Source organism: Pseudonaja textilis, chromosome 6 (assembly GCF_049901715.1).
Source record: "Pseudonaja textilis isolate UNSWEBS1 chromosome 6, rPseTex1.2, whole genome shotgun sequence".
Classification (NCBI taxonomy): Eukaryota; Metazoa; Chordata; class Lepidosauria; order Squamata; family Elapidae; genus Pseudonaja; species Pseudonaja textilis.
The window spans coordinates 32,522,260-32,543,223 of record NC_141995.1 but is presented as its reverse complement, the minus strand read 5'-3'; the positions used below and the strand labels follow the sequence as shown (position 1 = coordinate 32,543,223).

The following is a 20,964-nucleotide window of genomic DNA, read 5'->3' as shown; positions in this document are numbered from 1 at the left end:
ATGGAAATGCAGGACCTCTACATAATCCATATTGAAACCATTAAACTCACTATCACCAGATTAGGCATAATAGGCTTTAGACCGGGGTGTCCAACCTTGGCAACTTTAAGACTTGTGGACTTCAACTCCCAGAATTCCTCAGCCAGCTTTGCCAAGGTTGGACCACCCCTGCTTTAGACAATTCATAGAAGAATAAGACTATTGATGGCTACCAGTCATTAAAGTTAATCAGATCTTCGGAATTGGTAGCCAGTTCAGAAGTAATCATGCAGTAAGCCTCGTTGCTTAATTGGTTAATCTAGAATTTATCCTTTGTGATCAAAAAATCCTTCTGAATTGAAGCCGGTTATTATTAGGAAGAACAGGCTGGTGGGTTTTTTTTGCTGATTCCTTCTTCCTACAGTGTTCTTTATGCCACCTGTAAATATGATTTTGGAAAGATAACCAAACATAACTAAACTTCCAGTAAGTTTCAACTGATGCAACAAAGAGAAGCAGTAAGTTAAAAAAATACCTTTACTGTAATTAATTGTGTATTACCATTCATTACTTTTTTTGCTTAGTCATGTCGTTCAAATTTTTAATGGTTCAACTAAAGATGGAGTTAATACAGTGAAAACAATCCTATAATACAACAGATCTATCTCTTTCTCTCTTTCTGTATCTGTATGTGTGTCCATGAATTTCATGTTTAAAACCTGAAGAAACAAAAGTATATTTTCTTGTTGATAAATAATCTTGGAAATGTCACAAATGAGGCAAAATCACCAAAAAGGCACTATTTCTCCACAAATTTCATTTGTGGATCTAGCGTGGCTATACTAGAAAGGATGGTTTATGCACAGCAAATTTATTGAAGATACAGCTACTTAAATCATTCTTCTGTTAAAAGCACTCAAGATTATATCCCAAATGTGAAGTCCATTTGTAAATTTTTCTCCACAACTGTAAACATTTGTTGCAGGTATTATTCATAACTAAAATGTATCACTTACATCTCTGTAGTCTTTAGTTTGTTTTGTGATATCCCTCATCATCATTTTCATCTCTGACGGAAAGGGGGAGAGAGAGAGAGGGTGGGAAGGAGGGAGAGAAAGAGAGAGAAGAAATGGCAAATTACTGTGCACATGTATTTGCTTTGCATTCAAGGAGCACAAAGAATATTTGATGTGAAGTGCTCAATTAATTGCATGTGGCATGGTTCCGTTAACTTCCTGCCAATCTTCATGACAGAAAACAATATAAATGAGCTTCTTTGTGACAAGCATTTCATGGAAGTTATGCATTTTAATTGAGTCAACATTTCACATCTGTTCTATGTCATAACAACTTCCTCACAGAACTTGGGGTAATAGAGAAGGAGGAATTAACTGTCTTTTTCTTCAAGCTGCCTAAGAGAATTATGAATTGCGGGGATTTAAAAACAGATAATACAAGCAACATTTTATATCTTACAATAGTAAAATTAATAGTCTTAAGCTTCTCAATTGTTATGTTGACACTGTAAAATAAAGCTGATCATAAGTATTGCTTTATTTCCAAAATAAGTGCCTATCAGTGCTTTATCTGTGCATTGATAAACACTTGCATATATTTCAAAGGAAAGCTCTCCAAGCAGGAATTCTCTGTCTTGTGGTCTTGTGAATTTATTTGCCAAAATATCTCAAAAGATATGGACTATTAATTCTTAGAAGAGCTTTCCTTTGTTTCTAGAGTCTTCTCTAGTATTCGTTTGATTGTCCCACCAAATCATTGTTGTCTATTGATGACCAAATAGATAGAATGTCTTCAAGAACATCTGTCCCCAGTCTGGTCCTTTTAATACAGGTAAGTCCTCGGCTTCTGACCATAATTGAGCCCCAAATGTCTGTTGCTAAGTGAGACATTTAATAAATGAGTGGTCCCCATTTTATGACCTTTCTTGTCATAATTAAGTGAATCGCGGCAGTTGATAAATTAATAACACAGTTGTTAAGTGAACATGGCTTCTCCATTGATTTTGCTTGTCAAAAAGTTGCAAAAGATGATCACATAACCTTGGGACACAGCAACGATCATTAGTATGAACTAGTTGCCAAGCATCTGAATTCTGATCACTTGAGCATGGGGATGCTACAAAGATCATAAATAGAAGAAGCAGGAAAAATGGTCATAAGCCACTTTTTTCAGTGTTGAACACTTTGAACGGTCACTCAGTGAACTGTTGTAAGTCAAGGACTACCTGTATTCCAATAGAGCACCTATCTGTGCTGTCATTGAATCCATTAATTTTGCTGCAGGAGTCAGACCTTTTCTATTTCCTTCCATATTTCCCAGAAATAACAAGAATGCTATAGTATATCTGCATAATATTTCCAAAATGAGATTAATTTTAGCCTAGTCATTTGTGCCACAAGTGAGAACTCTGGATTTGTTTTCTTGGCTGAACATGTTATTCTCCAATAACAAAATTCAAAGTCATCAGTACTTCCTTAAGCTTGCTTCTATTGAATTTCACAGGGGAAACCTTTGACTGTAGATATAGACACATTCCACATTCGATTTTTGTCCAGCCTTTTTAAATATAGTTAAATATAACTGAAAATGTTGAACATTCCCAATATTCCTGCCTCCTATTTTCCCCACTACAACAACCTTATGTGGTGAGTTGGCTGAGAGAGAGTAACTAGCTCAAATACACCCAGCCAATCTTTCATGCCTAAGGCAGGACTAGAACTGACAGTCTCCTGGTTTCTAGGCCAGCACCTTAATCACTACACCAAACTGATTACTTTCCAATACCTTTATGACTACTATACCAAATGACAGTCTATTGTATTTATTTGACTGCTATTTCCTTCAGTCAGTCCTGATTGATGAAACAATTCATTATTTTTAATATTTTCATTGTTAGTTCTAAGGCCATTGCTGTATTTACTTTTATTAGTTTGGTTGCCTTTATATCTAACATTCATTCTATTTTTTATTATACTCATTGGCTTTCATCATTACAGCTGGCAGGCCATTTGCATTTTCAGCTATCAGAATTATTATCAGTACAGCACAGGTCATTGATATTCTTTCCTTCAGTTTCCCGCAAAAAATATATATTAGCATATAAGTTGGATAAATAGGTTATGTGCATAGGCTTCTCATGAGAACAATGGGATGTTGGGAATTTCCATTTTTCTGAGTACATTCCAAACTTAAATGAAATGGCTACTACAGTACAATGAATGGTTGTAATTAAAAATTAATAACCTAAATATATTATACCTGTGCTGTAAACTCTGCACAGGATTTCAGTTAGCTTTTGACTGAAATTCAAGATGATGGTTGCTTGGCAACAAAATATGTTCAGAACCATTTTCTTCAGTCAGAATATATCTGCTGTGCTTATTTGTCGTAAGAAAAACTCCTGTTTGTACTTGTCTCCCACAAGGTATATGGTAGAGAGGCTCAGGATGCTATTTATGCTATGAAATAACTTCTCTCTTTAACAAAAATTGGCCCGAAACTACCAGAAGGCTCGTGGTAATGCATGATATCTAGAATAAATAACTATTACATATCTGGCCTTATCACACTATAATTATGCAATTTTAATATGGCAGTTTTATTATATGTAAACACCAATATTCTTAGGATTGTGACAATAAGTACAATAATCGAATAGCAATATCATGATTTATATGAATTTAGTAATAGTAATTTTTATTGTTATTCATATTATCCAATGTGAATAATGAAACCTAACAGCTTTATTTAGTATGCTGCTTTTTTCATATGTTGTGCAAACCAATGCTTCTTTGTCATTGGTTTAGAATCTTAAGTAGGCCAGAAAAAGAACCACACTTTTGTTTCTTGTTTGCTGGCTAATCAAATAGGAAATTTATGACTATTTAATATGTACTTATCACTTTTTGTTGCCACAGTGATGACTGAATAATTAAGAATTACATCAATTAATAAAAATTCTAACGATTAAAAATCATGCTGTATAGATTACTTACAAATGGTATATTAGAGTATTTAATATGTGTACCTTTTAATTTCTTTCCTCTTATACTTTTAACTGACATAACTAATAATTTGCACCACAGTGTGGTAAATTCTATACTGTATAGCAAAGGGCTCAATGTAGATCAGGTCTCCTACTCAAAAACTAAAAAAGAAGAAGATGAAGAAAAGAAAAGCCGGCTAAATTATACCAACTTAGCTACTTTTGAAGTAGTAAGTGCTGCATTATTACAAAAGCTGTCTTTGTTCCTGTCATTACCCAGGATGAGATTGTTGTTTTATAAACAGCATTCAGTATTGGGTGCCAGATGAAAGCATAGCCAAGAGATTAGATTACATTATCAAGGGAGAGACACAGGAAGATGCATTGAGAATGGATCTTCTGCTAACCACCAGGTAATTATCAAGGTCCATAATTAGAAAGATGTGGCCTCTCTTTCTTATGTATGTTTTAAATGATAGTTGTGATTTAAGAACAGATTGTTTACTTGAAGGGAAATTAAAAAAACAGTTAGCTTTTCCTGTTGGTTTTCCAGTAAAAAGTATAGATATTTAAAAAATAGTTTTGAAATTATATGTTCAGAAAACACTTTCCTTATAATATTAGCTTTGATCTTAGCAATCTTTTCATTTGGAATTGATAGTCATTTTTATGCATTAAATGTGCTTTGCAATAATTGTTTCCTTTAAAATTATAAATTAATAGAAAGATTCCTCGGATCCCAATGCATTATTCTCAGGAAAGAGTTACAGGGAATCTGAAGGCAAGAACTATTTAATGGGAATTCTTGTATTGCTTTGAATTGGATAAAAGAGCAAACTTGGACATATATTTATATATGTATGCACGACTACACACACAAACACACACACACACACACACACACACACACACACACACATTCCTAGAGTATAGATCCTGTGGAATATTTCTATAGCAGAAAAGTTTAAAATGGTTAAACAAAACAGAATGTCTTTTCATTACACCAATATTTTTTTTATTCTAGACTAACTGAACATATATGTTTTGAACTAAATTCCATTTTGTTTACTAACAGTAATGTGATGCAATAGTTAGAACAGAGACTGTCCAAGTTATGCTTGAGGAGATTTTTGAGACAATATAACTCCTATTATTATCTGATTTTCTATTTAATTAATTTGTGTAGCAATAATAACAGGAAGCTGGCATGCTACAAAACAATAGTACAATTAACAGCATGTTTGTTTGAAAGTAAATCCCATATAGGCCCTGTGAACATTATTAGAAAATAAAAATAATGGGTGATTGCAGCTTTGTGCTTTATTTGGAAATAAGCTGTTTCTCCCCCTAGAAAACAGAGATGCAATTAAATATTGGCATGAGGAGGAAGGGAGAAGTGGAAGAGTGGCAACTTCCATTTATCTTCTACTATGGTGACTATTATGTAGATAAACTATCTCCCTGAATAGTACCCCCAATATGGGCACCCATAATTCTCAAAGGAGTACGGAGACTTGAGTAGTTCAAATGCTAGGCAAGAGTTTAGCAAGCCTGCATTCGAGACCCAAGAACTGCTGTAAAGCGGGGTTGAGTTCTCATTCACTCCAGCTCCTGCCCAGGACATGAGAGGAGTCCCCCACTTGACGTCCCCAGAGTCATGATGATGTCATCTGCTAATCTTTTCAACCTGGGAGCACTTCAGTGCTTCTGACTTGAGTGCAAAAAAGCACATGTTCTCAAGATTCTGACAGTAAAACACTAGAATCTTTAAAACTGCAGCATTTCAATTTCATATATTATTGTTGTGGCATGAGAATTACTGGAACATAGCCTAGAAATATAGTTTGATTTGACATAGTACTTAGTACTAAGTACTTGGTACTTGCAAAGAACGCTAATTAGTGTTGCAATAGTGTTGATTAGTACTTGCACTAATATAGATACATGTGAGAAATACTTTATTTTCCCAATATTTTTCCCAATTGTATACTATCTAATCATAATATGAGAACTGTGACCTAGAAATCTACAATGTTGTATATTATATGTATATTGGCTATTGCTTTACATTGATTTAAATGAAAAGATTAAAATATAATTGTTCTTTTAAGTGCTCTAAGAACATCGAAAGCCAGTTCTTTCTATCTCTTTTCTTTCTCTTCTGCTTTTCTCCATTTTTGCTTCTTTTTCTTCAGGTTTAGCTCATATCAGTTTTATCTTTTTTTACACTAAAAATCATATTAAAATAAAAAAGACTCTCAGGTAGCTTGTCATAGCTAATTCCAACACATTATCCCAAATATAGAAAGACATAGACGTAGCTTTACACATGTGGAAATGCACCACTATAGCTTCTTTCAGCTCTTCCTTCCTATTCTTTTTTCAGTATGATTCAATGAGGAAGAGTACCAACCAGGCAAGTTATTATGAGTGGTAGTTAAATATTTTCACAATAGGTTGTGTTCCACTTACTACTACTAAATTAATTTCTGTTTAAGTTGAGATTATAAATGCAGATTCTAAAGGGAAAGAAGATTTATGTTTAATAATGGGGTGGAAAATGATTTGTCAGTAGTTTTGGAAGTATCTACCAAGCAGCTCCCATATTTTATTCTCTGATTGGTTTATCATTTCTTCCTTCTTAGGTAACCATATCAAAGCTTTGGTAGAGAGAAAACAATGGCAAAGTAAACTAAAATATATACGTTTATTTAAGTGCACGTTTAGGTGAGATGCAACAGTAGGAGAAAGTAGGAGTTAGGAAAAAATGTTGGATGTTGTGAGAGATGGGGGGAAAAGATCCAATTCCTGGAATGCTAAAAATGTTTAGTGGTATTTGTGTATGTCTCAGAGGGAGTTGCACCTTGTTTATATAGGATTATAGAAACATTGGTAGCTAGACTTACAGGTGGCTGGTGAGTTCTTAATTAGATGGAATTAAATTAAACTTGAGAAAAGGTTAATATTTTATACTTTATTAGGCCTGCCATGTTACATCCATTTAATTTGATTTCTGCTTTTAAGCTTTTCCTACAATAGTGGCACCAAGATCTATTGTTATAAGTGCTATTACAGGAATGCTATTACAGATTCTTAAAATTCAGAGAAAAACAGCTCCTTTTCATAGAAGTGGGCCTCTGCATTCACTGGTGGTTATTCTTTCTATCTTTTCTTGATATTTAGAAGTGTCAAGGTATATTTGAAAAATGTTGAGAATTGCCAAAAATAGTTCCATTTAAGTTGAGTATGATTCCCTCCCCCCTTAAAAGTGGGAAGTTTGTTTATCAGCTTGTCATTCAAGCATAACTACTTATGATCTTTCTCACAGAGGTTCAGTTGAAATTAAAATTAAAAGAGAGTAACCAATGAAATTCGCAGAAGTCGCAACATATGGATAGTCCTTAATTAGTGTTGACAAATTGGGATAGGAATCCCGTCATTAAATGACATGATCGTTAAGTGCAATGCCACATGATTGTACTGTTAGCAACAGTAGTTCCAGTAGTCCCACTTGCTGATAGTAAATGAATATATTATGGGAATCATTAAGTCAGGACTTCATGCAATTCTGACTTCCAATTTCCTGCTGGTTTCCCCATGACTTTGTGCATGAGAAACCAGCTACAAAAGTTGCACAGTGTGATCATGTTTACTGTGGGATGCAGCAATGTTGTAATTGTGGGCCAGTTGCTGAGTGACCAAATTGCAATCCTATAACCATGGGGGAACTATGATGATTGATTGTCAAGTACCACTCATTCAGCACTGAACAATAAATCATTAAATGAGGACCACTGGTATTAAGCACAGATTTAAAGTCAATGTTCATACATAACCTAGTATAATAAGTACATATTGGACCAGTTAGTTTACAATATGCTACTACTACATTTGTGTTGGAAGCACCTTTCAAGGCACTTCCAGGCTGAAAGGATTAGGCAAAACATCATCATTACCCAGGGGACACCCAAGGGAGTTTCTTTCATGTCCCTGTTATGCAATATACTAATAATCCTTTTTATTAAGCAATATGAAATCAAGTTATTTTTGGAATGAAAATGTGGCTGAAGTTCATACCCTGTTAGTCCAACAGTTTCCATTCTTTTATGGAAAGTTTGTAAATATGCAAATTGAGGGTTTGGGTTTTTTTTTTTTTTGGTGCTTCAGTGGTATTATTTGCCTCAGGATTTTCCTAACATTATTGAGAAGTAAATAATTTCTTTGCTTAGTAAGAAGTAATATCTTTGCTTTAAACCAGCAAATATTTGTACATAATTTGAATATTTTGTTTCAAGGAGATGAACAAGAAATGTTGGTCTGTAATTGAGGTTTGTATTATGTCCAATGTTTATTGGAGAACTGTACTGGAACTCCTTAACAATTAATATAGTACACATTTGACAGTGGATACTCCAACTGGGTTTGAGTTACCTTCGTATCATAAGAAATATTAAAACATTGCGTAAACCAACAAACATCCAGGAAAGCTTGTAATTTCTATAGTAAGCATGAGTGATAAATAGCTAGTGATGAACCGATATGAAACAATAAAGTAGCAGTGACTGTGATAATTGTTGTGTTGTCTATGTCTCAGGAAGAGGTGTGGCTGACTTTGCCTCCAGTAATACTGATGACATGGTCTGATAGACAAGTGCTATATAGAAAGACAGAGGAATTTATAGGCACCTGAAGGCAATACAAGTTGATGATGAAACACATATGTAGTGTTAAACATAGCAAATTGAAATCTTACAATGTATTTGTGTCTGCAGTGGAGCTTCTCAGGATGAAATCCCACCCAAACTCCATAGATTGGAGTAATTTATTATTTAGTCTTTAGGTTCCACACTGAAGTTCACAAACATCAACAAATAATAATTAAAACTCTTAACAGTAAATTTCTTATGGTTTTCTTTAATGACTATGGCACTATGCTATTCGTACCAATAGTGAAAGTTGTATTTTGGCCGAATTATCCAGATCTTTTGTATTCAACAGATTTATCAGATAATCAGAGTTGGAAGGGACCTTGTAGGTCATCTAGTCCAACCCCCCACCCAAGCGGGAGACCCTACACCATTTTTAACAAATGGAAGTCCAATCTCTTCTTGAAAATCTCAAGTGATGACACTCCCACAACTTCCGAGGGCAAGTTGTTTCATTGGTTGATTGTTCTCACTGTCAGAAAGTGTATCCTTATTTCCAGGTTAAACCTCTCCTTGTTCAGTTTCCATCCATTATTCCTTGTCTGGCCTTCAGGTCTTTAGAAAATAGCTTGCCCCTTCTTCTCTATGGCAGTCCCTCAAATATTGAAAGATTGCTATCGTGTCTCCCCTGGTCCTTCTCTTCACTATAGCCAGTTCCTGTAACCATTTTTCATATGTTTTAGTCTCCATACCAAGAAGTAGGTTGTGGTCTACTTTATCAAATGCCTTGCTGAAATCTAAATTTATTATGTCCACAGTATTTTACTAGTCTACTAATTTAGTCACTATGTTGAAGAATGAAATAAGATTGGTTTGGCATAATCTGTTTGTAACAAACCTGTTCTGACTGCTACTTTACTTGTTTCTAGATGTTGGAAGACCTGTTTTTTTCTAGTATCTTCCCAGGTATTGATGTTAGGCTGATTGGTCTATAGTTTCCTGTGTCTGTTTTTTTCCCCTTTTTTGAAGATGGGAACCACACCAGCTCTTTTCCAGTCCTCTGGTAATTCCCCAGTGCTCCAGGATTTTTGAAAGATATGGTGCAGTGGTTCTGAGATGACCTCTGCCAGCTCCTTTAAAACTCTGGGATGTAATCCATCAAGCCCTGGTGATTTGTTTTCATCAAGATCAGACAGGTGTTTTCTTACTATTTTTTTTGCTTATTTTAACTTTTATTTCTGGTCTGTCTTTTACAGTTATGTTTTTGGTGGGTTGAGATATAGTTTCTTTTTGCATGAAGACTGATGCAAAGAATGAGTTAAGTTTAATGAAGATCCTGATTTCTCTGCACCAAACATGGTTTCTAATGACCTCTGTCCTGATGGGGAAAATATTGTCACTGTGGTCTTTTTTTCATCTTCGTGGTTGTCATTGTTGTCATTTTCAAAATCCTAAGGAGACTCTTCCAATCTACTATAGAGTGATGCACTTGAAATTGCTCCTTGTCTTGTCCAATGTGCTATTTAGTTTGAATACTTTCCTCTTCCTACTTCTCTATAATACTTACAACCTTTTAAATTGATAATCTATTGATAGTAATTAAATACTTAATAGTATATCACAATTAATTAATAAAACTTCTTCAATAGATATGTTATATCATGGGGTATTTTCTATAATCAATATAATCAATAATCAATGATCACTAGTACATCAATTAATAGCCTTCTAGCTAAGCTTTGTAATTATACAGTATAGAATATAAAGTCTTATCTATAAATTATAATCTATAATTAATAATTAATATTTACTTATACAAAATAGTTAATTAATAGTCTCATAAAGCAATTAGAAAGTTCTTAAATTAATTTTCCAGATTTATATTGTTTTATCCCTGTTCAAATATAATTATAGAACTTCAATCATTCCCAAGATCTTGTCAAACTCAATACAACATTCTATCATTCAATATAAAATCTTTAAATCACCATTATGTAGTGATTTACTTAAAAGTTCTGTAGTCAATAATATTCAGTCTCTTTTACTCTCAAGATGTCTCCTTCTAAATCACACAGTCACTTTCACTTCTCCTTCCGGTCGTATTTCCTTCTCATTTCTTGCTGTACCCAGTCTTTCTTGATATTGTACTGCTCAACCAACCACCAACAATCAGATATTTTTCCCCAAAAACTTCTTCTTACCCGCCAGTTACACTGTCCAAAAACTCAAGATTGTCACCTCTCCTTTCACCTTTCCCTCGGTCTCTAAATCTCTCAATGTCACTGTTCACTCACTCTTTTCCGCCTTAGCCGCCCTACTGCCAAATCGCCACTTATCTCTCTGCCTCGATTCAAGCCTCTCTCCCTGTTCCTCCACAGCTACAGGTCTCTCAAATGTCAAGAAGAAGTTTGTATTTTCCTTCGTCCTACTCCTCACTGTTACTTGCGTTGCTTCACCGCTCTTTGCTTCCTGCTTTAATCGGTCAGGCTGCCACGTCTCTGGATCAAATCATGAAGACCAATCTCTTTCATGTTGGCTTTTGGGATTTCTTCTTGCAGCAGTGGGGTAGTGGTGTCACATTTCACCCCAATGCCTCTGAATCTTCTTCTCTCTATTGCCGGTCCCTCCAGGATCCAACTTCACCCTTTTGGGCTACCGATCATGAAATTCGGGCCTTAAGAATGGAGCTCCGTTCCCCTGCACTGCATCAGCATGGCACCACCACTGGAAGTTGATTCTGGATGTTTTAAAGGCATATACAAGAGACCACTTGAGGGAATTAATGTTAAAGTAGACTTTTATACTTTATTGCTAAAAGCAAATACGATTATCTCCTCCTGTCTCGTCCCCAAAGAGAATAGAGATAAATTTTTACTTAAAAAGTTATAAAACCCAAGAGAGTGAAGAATTATATATAATACAAATTCAGCAATGTGATGATCTCATAGTGATACTATTGTCCTTTATGGCTGATATTCAAGATCTTGAGGCATTTACTCCATGGAAGGTAGATTAGGACTCACAGTTTAACAGTTCCTAGCTACTCGTGTCAAGTTTCTTTGTTTCAACTCTGTATGTCAGTTTCTTAGACAGTTCATTCATATTAGTATGCAGTAATAGTAATCTTTGATTAAACAGAATATTATTATTTCATTTCCTATACTTTTAACCCAGCATGATAGCTTAGATCTTAACTATTTTTTCAAAAACAGACCAGTTGCTCTAACATCTATAGTTATGAAAACCTTTGAAAGGCTAGTGCCTAAAAAACATCACGGATCCGCTGTTAGATCACATGCAGTTTGCATACTGAGCAAATAGATTGACAGATGATGCTGTTAATATGGCTCTGCACTTCATCCTACAACACCTTGGATCTGCAAATACCTAAGCAAGGGTCCTCTTTGTAGACTTCAGTACAGCATTCAGTACCATAATTCCAGACATTCTTCTAACTAAACTAAACCAGCTAGGGGTACCTGAACACACTTGTAAGAGGATAATAAGCTTTCTAACAGACTGGAAACAGCAGGTGAAGCTAGTCAGAATCACATCTGATACCTGTACAATTAGCACAGAGCTGTGTGCTTTCTCCACTTCTCTTTTCCCTATATACCAATTACTGCATCTCAAACGATCCATCTGTTAAAATACTGAGTTTTCAGATGATACGTGATTGGTCTCATTTGAGACAATGACGAATCCGCATACAGACAGGAGGTTATACAACTTGCCTTGTGGTGTAACCAGAACAATCTGGAACTGAACACACTCAAAACCGTAAAAATGGTGGTAGACTTTAGGAGAAACCCTCCCATACTACCACCTCTAACAATATTAGACAACACAGTATCAACAGTAAAGACTTTCAAATTTCTAGGTTCAAATTTCTAGGTTCAAATTTCTAGGTTCTATCATGTCACAAGACCTAAAATGGACACCTAACATCAAAAATATCATCAAGAAAGCACAACAAAGAATGTTCTTTCTGCGCCAACTCAGAAAGCTCAAACTGCCCAAGGAGCTGCTGATACAGTTCTACAGAGGAATTATTGAGTCTGTCATCTGCATCTCTATAACTGTCTGGTTTGGTTCTGCAACCCAACAAGACAGACACAGACTTCAGAGAGTAATTAGGACTGCAGAAAAAACGATTACTACCAACCTGCCTTCAATCGAGGACCTGTATACTGCACGAGTCAAAAAGAAGGCTGTTAAAATATTTACAGACCCCTCACATCCCGGACATAAACTGTTTCAACTCCTTCCCTCAAAATGATGCTATAGAGCACTGCACACCAGAACAACTGGACACAAGGACAGTTTTTCCCCGCACGCCATCACTCTCCTAAACAAATACTGTTCAACTATTTACAAAGTCTGTACTACTATTACTGTTAATCTTCTCATCACATCTTATCATCCATCCCCTCCCACTTGTGACTGTATGACTGTAACTTTTGTCACTTGTATCCTTACGATTTATATTGACTGTTTCCTAATATGATTTGATTGCTTATTGTACCCTGTGACTATCATTAAGTGTTGTACCTTATGATTCTTGACTCTTGACAAATGTATCTTTTCTTTTATGTATACTGAGAATATTTATACCAAGACAAATTTCTTGTGTGTCCAATCATGCTTGGCCAATAAAGAATTCTATTCTATTCTATTCTATTCTATTCTATTCTATTCTATTCTATTCTATTCTATTCTATTCTATTTATTCTATTCTATCTTCCCCTGCATGATCTCTCTCTCTGTCTCCCCTCCACTTTTTAAAGGAATCCTGTTTAGAAATTTGGGAAATCATACAGAATCATCTGAGAAATATTTTCTTATTATCAAATATGAAAAAGGTAAATAGAAAGTCTTTTGGATATATTTTTGATATCAAGGCGTCAGATGCTCTTTGACTTTTTAAAATATTTTAAAAATATTGTAGTATTTTAAAAATTACTACAATACCGTTTTCTACTCATAGCATTTATATATCATATAAGCTTTAACTTCAAAGCTATTATTAGCTCTATATTTCAGTAAAATATCCTATGCATTAATAATTTTCAAGTTAGTTCTTTTTGTTGGAGAGAAAAAAAATCTCTGAAATGGTTTAGAGTTAATTCCAAGTGATTAGGTTTTCATTTTCTTTTTGCATATCATTGTTTAAATTCTGCTGTTTTGACAAGTTCTGTCCTAGAGCACTACCTGTTTACAATTCAGTACTTCCATTAGCTGAAGGCCTAACTAAGCCAATCCTGTTCAGTGTTAGTAAATGCCTTGCTTTTTGACAGATACTGCAAAAATACTGTGATGGATGTGACAACTTCAGTCTTAACATGGTAGTGATGAGAGAGGATGTATGTTTGTTGGTAGCTATACAATTCATAGATCGTACACAAAAAGGTGTATATGTGGTTTCAAAAGAAAATTCAAGTAGTTTGCAGTTTTCAAGCCACTGAAATTTCACTTGATGCTATTCAGAAATACTGATGATTAAAGATCATAAGTATAGAGTCCAGCCTCTTCCAAGTATACAAAATTTACTATGATAGTGTACTGATAGGTCCAAGGTTTACAACTGTAGACCGAAGACTTTATGAAATTCCTTACAAAGCTTATAAAAAGCCTTCATGACATTAAAAAGCTCCAGAATAGCTTCCAAAGGAAAAATGTGGCTTCTATTCTAAAAAAAAATGTCACTTGAGTATTGACTCTAAATGAAAATTCTTATGAAGGAAAGTGCATCATTTCTTCCTAAATCATTAACAATTTTATCATTTTGAATCAATAGCAATTTTAATAATCTTTGATGTAAAATAGTATGTTCAATCCCAAGATTTTGGATTTTAAATTTATTGGTGTGTAAGATAATACTGTATCAGATCCCTCTTTTTGCTCAAATGAGTGAATGCGAAAGATAGTAGATATCTTTGATAGGGTTGATAGTTCAAATTGATTTTACATCTCTAAGGGTCAATGCTGTTTGATTCCTGTTATTTTTCCTCTACTCAGGCATTTTTAATGTGATATTTTAATTGAATAAGCAAATCTGTTTATTTTGACATATTTAAATTCCATGCAAACTTATTGTGATGCTTTTATTTCTCATGCATGCATTTTTAGCTATAAACAAGATTGGCTGCAATTGTGGGGGTTTACTTTTAAAATTAAATATTAGCAAGTTCCAGTAGGATTCAACCGTAGAACTAACCTTTAAAATTAAGAACAAAGAAAAGTTAATGTACAATTTTCTTGATTATTATGTACTACACAAAGCATCCACGATTCCCAGTGGTGATCAGTTTTTCACTATAAAAGCTCTGATGATTTTTTAACTTAAGATATTCCTGTAAGTTCCAATTATGCCTCTCCTCTAGAACAAAAACAATTAATAGTCTAGAGATTAAGGAATGGTGGTAAACTACCTGACAGTCATATTGAACACCTAATATAAACTCAAAATATGTATCGCCAGGTTACTTTGATAACATCCTGTCTGATTTCAAATGATATTATGCAAGGATATAAAAATAGTGCTAGGATTGCTGGAAATCAAATTTGATCTGTTTTGGACAATGCTCAGAATTATATGGAAGGGAAGGATGAAAAATTTCCTGCCTATGTTTGTTTCCCATGATGCCTCAAGTGTTCTATAATCCTTAACTTCAGTTCTTTGGGTATTGAAGTTGAAACTTGTAGTTCCTCAAACTTTTCTTATTTCAGAAGAATACAGCAGGGATTGACCCTAGTCTCTCTTTCAAACTATTAAGTTACATTTTCTCTAGTTTGAATATAAAGAGAAGAAACTCGTTCTTGCATATAGTGATTTTTGCTCCTTTCAACAAAATGTTCCTTCCTTGTAATAGATTAAACACTATTTTCTACCTTTCTCTCAGCATTTTCATATCTAAAATTTTTCTCTATTTTCCTAACTGATAGAATTTCAAGGAAGCTTCACAAATTTACTTAATCTAATTTTTCAGCATTTAAGAATAACTTGAAATTTGTTATTCCACTTTTCCTAACTACCATGAATACATTATGATACATTATTTTTTATATCTAAACTCTTTACTACATAATACAATGTATCTGTAGATCTGAGGGAAATGGGCTGTTAAGAAATAGGAAGTATAAATAAATAAATATAACATTTGTTTACGTTGATTTAAGTTCTTGGTGAACAGGAATAATTTGCATACCAAAGTAATGCTTACAATGTTGTTACAGTCTCAGGCAAAGATACAACATTTATGGACATGCTAAATATTTCTCATAGCGATTCCAAATGCAAATTATTTTAACATTTCTCTAGTTTACCACCTAAATTTTATCCTTTATAATGTTTAAACTTTCTCACAGCAGTCATGACTTCCTTTTCAGTATTTTTTTCTTGGACATTGACATTTATAGGACAATCATTTTTGTACATTTTTAAAATATCTCTGGCTCATCTTTATTTTTGCAGCTACCATCCTCCCTATTTGGTAGTAGTGAGATTTTATTTTTTGTTTGCTTTTATTTTTGCTTTATAACCATTTGTTTAGCAATTGTTTGAAGTTACATGGTCCTGAAAAATATTACTTTTGTCCAGTTTTCCCACTTATGGCAGTCACAACATTCTCATGGTTAAGTGATCACAATTCTGGTGCTTGCAACCAGCCTGTATTTATAACAGTTGCAGCATCCCAGAATAATGTGATCAACCTTTGCAACATTCTTAAAATTCTAAACTTTAATGTTGTTCAGTGCCTTCTCATATTAATAAACTCATAATTTAATCTTTTTTTCCTAGTGAAGAATTTCAATTTGAATGATAATTGAATAAGATTTGCTGCCTCTGCTTTTCCAGTACTGTAGGATAAAACAGGATGATCCAGTCCTACTCCCCCCATTCAGTGAAGGATCTGCTATAAAGTAACAGATCCTGTTTGGAGCCGGAGTGGTTACTGAACGACAGCTTCCACAATCAGTTACCATAACCATGGTGACGGAAGTTGGAATTACAGGTAGTTCTTGACTTATGACCATAATTGATACCGGAATTTCCATTGTTAAGCAAGGCAGTTGTCAAATGTGCCACGCTCGATTTTATGACTTCATTTTGATCATGTGACTGTAGAAGATAACCAGACTGAGCCTGACGGAAGAGTCAAACGCATTATCAGTCTCAAGTTTTTTTGTGCCTACAAGAGATCTAAGTTCAGCCCACCTTGAATTCCATTAACTCATATCTACTGCCAATTTGCATTGACTGTTAATAGTTCAGATTCTTGTAGAGAGCTTAAGTTTGCCATAAACTTCTATATTCATTTGAACTGCATGGATTTCCTGATTTCTTTCGCTTAATGATGACTTTGAGAATGCCATGGCAGTCGTAAGACTGGTTGTAAATCACGTTTTTTACTGCCATTGTAGCTTCAAATGGGCACTAAGTGAATGGTTGTACATTGAGGATTACCTGTATAGTTCAGCCACATCTGGAACCCAAAAGTTCTGACCATTGATTTAAATTGTGAGTGAGCTATCATCTGAACTGAGCCATTTAGTACCATACATTATGGCACTTTGGGCATTATCCTTACATTGCTTTTGTTTTTTCCAACAAGTTGCTTTGAGATGATTGCAACAGACTTAGTAATCTCAAATTTGTCTTACATTTTTTCACAATTTAATTATATGATTTATAATTACTATTCTGCTTCAAACACCATTTTTAAAATAATACTACTATAAAAGAACAATTCTTTAAAATACCCCAGTTGTTTTGCTGCAATGGTAGGAACTTGCATTAGACAGTTAATGGCAGATTTCCATATGGATTTCTTTGGAACATTCAGTTTATGGAATAGTCTAATTAGCACATAAATATTATATAGCCATGTGGCCCTGTATCAGTGAACAGAAAAATGTGATGCATTGTCATGTCATACTGGAATTTTGATGTCATTTGAGGGACACACTCACAAAAGGTATGATGGATCATAACAGCCACTTAGAGATGACAGGAATCGTAAAATTGCTTCTTTCCTCTCCTTCTGCCTTTATCAGACCTTCCATATTTGCTGATGTTGATCTCCTGTCTTCAATATCACATTGCATCATTAGAATCTTAAAATAAAAACATATTGATCAAATATTATCAACAAAACAAAGCAGAGGTCTTAAATTATAAACATCCACTCCAGGCTCTGAATCGAAGTCAGGTTTTCAAAGCTTTCCAGGAGCATAGGAGAGAGGGTACCATACTTGTCTCAAGAGGGGAAATACTGTTCTAGAGGAGGGGGCCACAACAGAGAAAGCACACTCTCTAAGTCCTACTTTTCTACTTTGGATTCCTGTACATGCACATTTCTACCATATTGCAGCTATAAAAATCCAAACAGCCAGAGATTGGAAAAGAAAGATACAGAAGTCCAACTCCTTGTTCCTATCTACCGATCACTCCAATTTTTGCAGTGAATATATGATAGCACTTGGTAAATGGAATAAAAATTTAAGAAACAAATGTATGAAATAAATATGAATTATAGCCAATAGCTGAATACAATTGTTGAGTTACATGTTCATATTTTCCAGACAATATTTGATATTTGCTAGGCCAGGTTATTAAGCTCCCTGTTGTATAGTGTGCAGTCATATATAATTAAATTCTCAGGTTTGAATAGTTAATAACTATTCAACTGTTTTCAACTAGATGAAAATACAAACAAATGAACAATATTATAGGTTTTGAGACATACAGTATATGCAAGGGCACAAACATTTATACATCTCTATTTTGGCCTCTGATCATTCTGATTGTATGGTATATTTAAAAATCAACTAAATAAATTTACATTTTAAAATCTAATACATTCTCTTTCTTGCACAGTTTTAGATTTATTTAGTTTACTTTCTAAAATTCTAGTCTGTCTTCTATTATGTGTATTGTATTTAATGGCTGGTATATCCAATGCCTTCTAATTTTATTCAAGATGAGTATTCACTTAAACTATGTTCAACTGAACCCGAAAACTAAAGAGAAGCCCTTGTTCATTTTTAAAATTTTGGTTAGCAATTTGGTTAGCAAAAATTTGGTTATTATTTCCTTCTCTAAGCATTTATGGTACTTCTGTATAGTTAGGAGTTTTCATTGAATTGAAATTAATACTGTGATTGCCAGAGAGAGGTATAGCAGGGCAGGGCAATATAGGCTCTTATAAGAGAAAGGATATCTCTGCATTCGTGCCAATCATTTTTATTAAGCTTGTTGCCCTGTCCTGACCTCAGATGCCAGAATTGTTGTGCACCTTAATATCCAATTCTGGGCAAACACCAGATCTTTATGGAATAAATCCATCCTATCGGGTGTTAGACAAATATACAAACCTGGAGTGTGTTATTGAGATTTAGCTAGGAATAACTGGAATATAGTCTTGGCAGAAATCTACCTGGTCAACTTTCAGACCCTACAACAGTTTCATTATCAAGTGGAGGAGGAGAACTTGTGGTCCTATTAGCTGTGCCTGAATGTGATCAGTTATGAAAACATCTTTGTGAAGATGCACTTTGGCATCTTGATAAACTTGGGGTTCTGATAATGTATTACAGCTGCCCAACAGAAACTACCCATTAATTACTTAATCTTTGTAATGGTTTGTGGGAAAGGCCTTGATAGAATGGGCTAAGAGTTGCTGCCAAGGAAATGGACAGATTAGACACAGCATAGTTCACAGCTGGATAGTGGGCAGAGCAAGAGGTTAGGAAGAAACCCTTCCTATTTTCTCAGGGTATAATGGAGACAGAGGGTGGCAGGGGGAGGGGAATGACAATTGTACTTTCACATTTGTAAGATTCTTTTGACATAGCTTTACAATAAAGTTGAAATAACTCATCTTTTTTGACAGTCTGTAGGATCTTTTCTTCTTAAATTGTATCGTATACGCACGTCTTATCGGTATCTATATTTAAATTACCCTCGACTAAGTTTATCTTATACATGATCAAAAAGGAAAATGTTTTTAAATGTTCACCTTTCCTTTTTTCTTTCTTTTTCTTTTCTCTTTTTTCTTTCTCTTTCCTCTCTTTCTGTGTTTCTTTCTTTCTCCTTTTCTGGCCTTTTTCTTGGCTTTGTTATTTGTGTATATGTTGTAGATTTGTTTTTTTTAATTGTAAAATTAATAAAATTTGTTTTTTTTTTAAAAAAAGAAATAACTCATCTCTAGTGTTTCCTGTCTGGTCTATCTAGTAAGGTTGACAATTTTGCAGCTGGTACTGGAATTTCTAGGGCTTTAGGTCTTGGGTAACTTCAATTTCCATATTCTGAGTGATGATTCTATCATTGCTTGTGAAATTATAGCTTCCATGGCAACTATGGCTCCATGGGCAGGAAATAAATATTATAAATAAATAATTGAGCCTGATTATTTTAAACCAGCATCTAGACATATGAAGTTTTTTCTTTGCATAAAGTTGTACTATACACGGAGAGAGTGAAATGTGGCAGATAGTTTTAGGGGAGAGCTCTGTGTGTGACACTTTTACCCAAATTCACATGTTTGTTTAAATTACTAATTGATCATGTTATCCACTCAGTCATGTCCGATTCTTGGCAATTCTCTGGGCTGGGTCTCTGCACATCTTCCGATCTTGTGTAATATTAAGTGTGAGAGTATTCATATTGGCATGAGTTGGAAATTGTATTTGTATATCAAAGACCTCTATAGTTAACATGACAGATTTTATTTGCTAGGTGAATCTCTCTCCCTGCCTCCCTTGTTAAAGATTTAGCTTTTTCAAATTATATAATTCTTAGGAATGAACTACAATTTTTAGGATACACTGGGATTAAAAACTGAAATTATTACTTTGTCATTTTCTCCTGCCTTTTATATGTAGCAAGGAAATGATTATGTACAACTGCTATGAAGTTGTTAGTAAGATCATCTGTTCTGAATGAAGTTTTTTCAGAGCATTCAGCAGAGATTTTAGTGACACTGAAAAGTTAATGAAACTAGTTTCTGTTGTCAGGTAGCTTTAGGGTGTCCCATGAATACAGAAACCACCTTAAGCATTTTTCTTTTGCTTTCAAATCTTGATCTTAAAATGAAGCATTTCTCCTGCAGAACAAGGACAGCATGTTGTAGCATGTTGGAATAAAACTTGCTCACCAATGTAAAATGAGAACATTAATATTTCATGTGGCAACATGACTTGCTTTTAAACCGACAAGATCATTGCAATTTGAAAACAACATAGAAATCCAACAAGCCCCAGCAAAATTCTATTTTTAATAAACTCTGTTAAGCTTAAAAAATAGCTTACTAAAATGCTTTTGCTACTTGGATG

The 20,964-nt window shown here is 34.3% G+C and overlaps 1 protein-coding gene across 3 annotated transcripts in view; it reads left to right on the top strand.

Annotated features, from left to right (window-relative positions):
- Nucleotides 1-20,964, top strand: part of AFG2A (AAA ATPase AFG2A) — a 126,131-nt gene that overhangs the window by 57,466 nt on the left and 47,701 nt on the right. The window contains exons 15-16 of one of the 3 annotated variants that reach the window (XR_015744128.1): nt 1,714-1,827; nt 4,263-4,399. The exons of 1 other annotated variant lie outside the window; for it this stretch is intronic. The gene's annotated coding sequence lies outside the window, so the exon portion shown is untranslated. Of the gene's footprint in view, nt 1-1,713; nt 1,828-4,262; nt 4,400-20,964 lie in introns of those variants that run through there. One more of the 3 variants, XR_015744127.1, reaches the window with a different exon arrangement.